Source organism: Lactuca virosa, chromosome 8 (genome assembly GCF_052849685.1).
Source record: "Lactuca virosa cultivar CGN04683 chromosome 8, Lactuca_virosa_CGN04683_v6, whole genome shotgun sequence".
NCBI classification, from domain to species: Eukaryota; Viridiplantae; Streptophyta; class Magnoliopsida; order Asterales; family Asteraceae; genus Lactuca; species Lactuca virosa.
This window is the reverse complement of record NC_136433.1, coordinates 98,057,506-98,064,106: the sequence shown is the minus strand read 5'-3', so window position 1 is coordinate 98,064,106 and position 6,601 is coordinate 98,057,506.

The following is a 6,601-nucleotide window of genomic DNA, read 5'->3' as shown; positions in this document are numbered from 1 at the left end:
AAGTTTTAAAATAAAAGAAAAAGGTTTTGATTTTATTTATTTTAAGTATCCTTACAATGGCATTTGTGAAAAGTTGTTGCTTATAAGATTCCATTGATAGCAATATTGGAAAAATGGATTTGATTCTTTCGGTTGTGGTAGTGTCTAATATTACCAAATAAGGAAAGATTCTCATCACCCAAGGTTCAATTGGACCGAAACTTGGAATCATGCAAGTTGTATAGTATGATGAATGAGAACTTTCAGCTTGGAAAATTAAGACTAATTCCTTATGTGAATAAGGAAAGGACTAAGGGATCGAGTACACATTCTTGTGCACTGGTCAAGTCCACCACAAAAGATCAAGAAGACTATTCGTCATGATTTACTTAAGTTCAGTAAATATGATTATACTTATAAGTTTAAGTATAAGTCTGTAGCATTGGAGAAGTTTCAATGTGAGACAGAACGAATAAGAAGAATCAAAGAATGGCAGAAAGATAAAAGTTTCTCAAATATGAAAAGATGGGAGAGTACTTTAGTATCATGTTTATGATCATCTTAATGATTAAGATACCATATCACAATTGGTCCTCTAAAGTCATCTTAGTGCATTCTTATGACTAAGAAGAGGAGTCATGAATTGTTGAAATGGTTAAATCAAAAAGATGAGTCATACTTCGTTCCAAAACAATTCTTAGAGTCATACTCCAAGATTGTAACTTGAGTGACATATCTTAAAGAGGGTTTGTTAACACTAGTCAAATGTAAGAGTAAAAGGTTATCTACTCTTGTACATTTGAAATTTGTAAGTTGTGATGTTTTGGATAAAACAGAGACCAACTTAGGCCAATTGTGTAAAGTGTTAGTCTTGATAAAGAATCCGCACTATCTCTTGAATATTTGACAAGGGAGTCTTATATGTCAAGAGGACAGTGGGAGTCTTAAAGCTCTTGAAAGTTTCAAAACTTAATCAAGAATAAAACCTAAAGTCCTTCACTAGCACACGACTTGAGGTTTATAACCTATCGTGTTGAAATTTTTGTGCCTATTCAAGTTGGCTTTGCATAGGAGTTCTGAGAGTTCTCAATTGGTTGCACAACTACTTGGAAGCAATGGCAGGCACCTGAGCTGCCAAATGGCAAGAATTTAAGATTGCACAAGTTTAATCAATATGAGTTTGGATTTGTCACTAACCTTGTCTTGTGATTATGGTTTTGACAAATTCACATGGATAAGAACACATACACTATTAAATCTAAGTGTCATAAGGTTTCTCTCCGATTCATGAAAATGATGGTGAGGAAACATTTTCACTAAGTAGATTTTAGCTAGATAGCAATTGTGATATTTGCATTCTTAAAGTCGTTAGTGGAGCGTGTGTGGTTTACCGGCACACTAACATGGACTTGTGAGAAGTGGCAAAGGTCTAAACAATTGAGACTATGATTACGGCATCCCTTTTCATAGTTCTAAAATTGTTTAGACACACATGTGAGCTATCTAAGAGAGGTGTATGATTTTGATAAAGTTTTATCAAAACAATCTAGTATCAGAAATCTGAACTTTGGTAAGAAAGTCAGCTGATTTCTGAGTACATGTCAAAGCTAGTGGGAGCATAAGTGTTATACTAATAATCATCATGTTAGTGGGAGCATGATAATTATGACAAAGGTTGCAAGTTAGCAATGTTAATTATAGAAAACAAAAGTTTCAATCCGTGAGGTTGCAGGGGTTGAAAAAGTTGTTTTGCTATAATTAAGGGAGAGGAAATTATACTTCATTTCAATTCTAAAAGCTTAGATTGAGATTTTAATTGTATTTAATCAAGGATATATATATGAATTTCATGTTGGAATGGCTCAACATAAGGAAATTCTATATATGGGTCCATTATTTGCGTTCTAAAATTCGATTATGATTACGGCATCCCTTTTCATAATCTGAATTTTGAGAACTTGGCAAATTGAAATGAAATATTATAGCAAAAGACTGGTTTAGTCTTTATGTGAGACATCATGAATCGTGTCCCATATGCTTCGGATATAGGATCGATTACATGTGCTATATTCATCCTTTCTAAAATTTTCCAAATGCCTGGGGCATTATGAAGGGAAAAGGTCTAGAATTGGATATGACTAAAATGATTAAGCAAGTGTCGAGGACAATCTAAGGTTTACCAAAGATTGGTTGCTCAAGGACAGTTGGAAGTATAATGTTAATTCTGGAAGGACCATATTGACATAATCTGTAAGGAGGCAACTCTTGTTCAGAAGTGATAGTCAAAATGGAATATAGAAATGTTTCAAAGTTAGAAATTATTCAATCTGTGTAAGATTAGGAAACTTAATGAAAGAAGGATGTTTCCAAGGAGCTGATCTCCTTTGGAATGCTCTGTAATGATTGTTGTCAAGTCTTTCTGACTTTGTGCATAATCATTAAGAGGATCAATGCGTATAAGTTTAGAATCTAATAGATTTCAGTAAATGACATGAATTTGGAATTCTTGCATTTGCAGCAAGGATTTGGGACTATGAAAAGAGGATCATTGGAGTGATGTTCAATTGATCTATTTTACAAAGTAAAGATCATAGACAAACATAGTATGCATACTTGGTGTATGGCATGACTAGTGTTTAGAAAACATAGTGTACATGCTTGGAGCATGGGACAACTATTGTTTTAAATTCAAGTATAAAGTTGATAAAACCGAAACAATGAATAATGATTAATCAGTATGGTGATAAATAAAAGTGTTTATTTATATTCATAGGGTTTGATACCATATTTGATTCATTTATTCTTGTGTTTCACTTTGCATGTTTTGACTTCCAGAATAACTAAGTCGCTCTTCCTGAATGATTAAGTTATTCAAACCATCCACAGTCGGTCATATGTTGGAAGTAGATATGAATCAAGACTGTCATGGGTTGGTTTGTAGAGGTCCAAGTTGGTGGACAAAGTGGTGCTACAACACTCATGAGTGCTCATAAGTTCTGAGTATTGGATTCAACCCGCGCTCATTTGAATCACTTCATGGATTTTATCACGAGTGATCATGAGACGATAATATCTTATATTCTTCAAACCTAGAGATATGAGTTGTTACTATGAGTTGGTTATACATTGATTGCACGAAAACGCATTGGTAACTCGATGTTATAAAACGTGCCTTTGTGTATGATTCAACAAGTAGTAGAACAAGCCATATGAGTCGAAGTTTATCCATTCCTTTTACCTTCGGGATAAAAGCGATATATATGGGCCCCTCGATGATTTAAAGATGATACATGTGAGTGCTTGGCCAAGCCAGGACTGATTTGATTTGTTCAATCAGTCAGTCATCATGAATCGGAAATCGGGAAACAACAAATGGACAGAGAGAATGATTGATAATCCATGTCTCAGTCCATATGATATCTAGAATGGAGGAATATATGATCCCTTATCTAATGGACAAGTCATTGACAAAGGTCAGAGTTCGACAGAAGCTTTTGAGAGCTACGATTGCTGATCGGTTCCTGAAGTCATACGCAATAATAGTTTTAGACTTATCCAAGTGGGAGACTGTTGGATTAATATCTAAGTCCATAACTATAATTGGTAAGACTTGACCCGACCCGGCATGGTCCATTTGGGTTGCATGGCATCATGCATTTGGATAGACTATAATGAGAGAAATAACACTTAAGGTTGGTTAATATATTATAAGTTCTAATATATTAATAAGGTTATTTAATTAGTATTGATCAAGAATTAATTTGGAATTAATTAAGTGATCAAAAGGAGACTAATTAAATATATGGGTTGATTGTGTAAATCATTCATTCTTATATATGTGGGCTTGTGATCCAAGATTCCTTATGTTGGACTAAGTCCATGGGGTGACCCATGGATACTCCATGGAGGTTAAAATCCATGGAGCATAAGGAATGGGTAAAGTTATGAGTTACATGGTGTAACCCTAATAGCCACCATATAAAAGAATCTCATGGCTCAAGAAATCATGCACTAATGTGTGTGTGTGAGGGCTAGACGATTTCAAGGAGTGTTCAAGTTTCTCTCAAGTTATTCCAAGTGTATTTGGTGTTGTGTGAACCATTTGAGGTGTCACACTTAGGGCACTAGGCACTCAAGCTTCATGAAAACATTCTACATCAAAGAGGTATGTATTCTATCTTGTTATATTTATTATTTTGTATGCTAGATTAGGATAATACCTTGGATGTTCATAATTGTATGTATAATAGAGAAAACATAGATCCAAGGTATTTAGGGTTGCATGTACACTTAGGAGTGTTAGAATGCTCATAACCCAACATAGACGTAGTCAAGGATTATAACTGTGAGATCCTTTACCATCCGGGTAAAGCGAATGTTGTAGCGGACGCCCTGAGCCACAAGTCGGCTGGATTTTCTATTCCAGCGACCTGTATGAGAATATCAGTGGATTATCCACTTGTGAGCTTGATCAGGGAAGCTCAGGACGAGGGTGTACGACAGGAGAACTGGAAGCTGGAGAGAATTAGGGGCGAGATCACCAGATTCATGCAGGATAGTCAGGGATTGTTGACCCGTTGTGGTCGGGTATGGGTTCCGATGTCTGGTAGGGTTAGACAGATTGTACTGGAGGAGGCTCATAAGTCTCTATTCTCTATTCACCCGGGGGCCACCAAGATGTATCGGGATCTGAGTTTGAGTAACTGGTGGTCATGCATGAAGAAAGAGAACGCTTGGTACGTCGAGAGGTGCTTGACCTGCAGGATGGGTAAGGCCGAGCATCAGAGGCCGCATGGCAAGCTGCAGCCTCTGGAGGTTCCCATGTGGAAATGGGAGCAAATAACGATGGATTTTATCACCAAGTTGCCGAGGACGACGAAGGGATATGATGATATATGAGTCGTCATGGATCGATTGACCAAGAGTGCCCATTTCCTGGACATTCGGGAGAGTTCATCGGCAGAGAAGTTGGCCGATGTATATATCCGCGAGATCGTTGCTCGCCATGGGGTGCCGGCCTCTATTGTCTCAAACCGTGATGTTCGATTCACCTCCTGTTTCAGGCAGAAGTTCCATGAGGAACTGGGCACGAGATTGCATTTTAGCACCGCATGCCATCCGCAGATAGACGGCCAGAGCGAGCGGACCATTCAGACCCTCGAGGATATGTTGAGTGCTTGCGTCATCGATTTTGGTGGGAGCTGGGACTCCTACCTGCCCTTTGCATAGTTCTCCTACAACAACAACTACCACTCCAGCATTGGTGCTCCACCTTTTGAGCTGTTGTATGGACAGAGATTTCGTACCCCCGTCTGTTGGGGCGAGGTTGGCCACAAGGTGATGGGTCGGACCGAGGTAGTCCTGCAGACTACCGAGATGATACAGCAGATCAGGCAGCGGTTGCAGACTGCTCAGAGTCGGCAGAAGAGTTACGCCGACCGGCGCCGATCTGAGTTGGAGTTTTAGGTCGGTGACATGGTGTTACTGAAGGTCTCACACTGGAAGGGTGTGATCTGCTTCAGGAAGAGGGGAAAGTTGGGTCCCCGATACATTGGGTCATTCATGATTATTGACAGGGTTGGCAAGGTGGCGTATAGAATGGATCTTTCGGAGGAGCTCAGTCAGATTCACAACACTTTTCAGTTCTCGCAATTGCGAAAGTGCATATTCGACGAGGATGCAGTAGTATCATTGGATGACATTCAGGTTGACGAACGTCTGAATTATGTTGAGCAGTCGGTGGCTATCTTGGAAAGGAAGATAAAGGTTATGAGTAACAAGGAGATACCTTTGGTAAAGGTACAACGGTAGCATCGGAAAGGATCCGAGTGGACTTGGGAGCCGGAGGCCGAGATGCGGGAGCATTATCCAAATATGTTTACTGCAGCAGACTTCGAGGAGAAAGTCTAGGTCAAGTGGGGGAGAGTTGTAACATCCTGGAATTTGCAGGTATTTTCGAATCCTCCCTTCATTATTATTGTGTCATTTTTAGTCCTTGGGGAGGGAAGGGTGTAGCCATGAGATGCCCTAATGGCTAGTAATGTAATTTTAGATCAAGAGGAGTACCCTGAGCGTACTAGGCGCGCCCTAGTACGCTGGGCGTACTCACGTCAGATGGAAACCCTAAAATTTAGGGTTTGGGTGGTATATAAGTATCCTTATGAGCTCATAATCCTCTACCATTTCAGCCTCCACAGTCTTGAGCGGTTTTCCCCAAACCCTAACCCCTCTATTGAGTGTATGAGCTAAAAGTGTGTGTTTTGAGTAGTAGAAGAAGAAGAAGTTGCATCAAGGAGTTGGAGAAGGAAGGCAAGCTTGACGATCTGAGGTTATCTTGTCCTCTAGAAGCTCCAGGAGGTAAAAAGCTTCTTCCTTTGTGCTTATATGATGTAGATCTTGCCTTGATAGCTTTATGACACCTTTCTTGTCCCAAAAGTCCCAAATATTGTTCATGTTGTGTTTTGGACGTGTTAAGCTGTCCATCCAGGCCCTAGGAAGGGTTCTAAGTGATCAAAATGAGGTACCAATTGTGACAACCCGAAATCTTTATCTGTAAACCAAATTCATCCAATAAAAGTCAGACTTGTTTCTGTTGTCGCTTTATTGTATTCAGGGTCAGTTT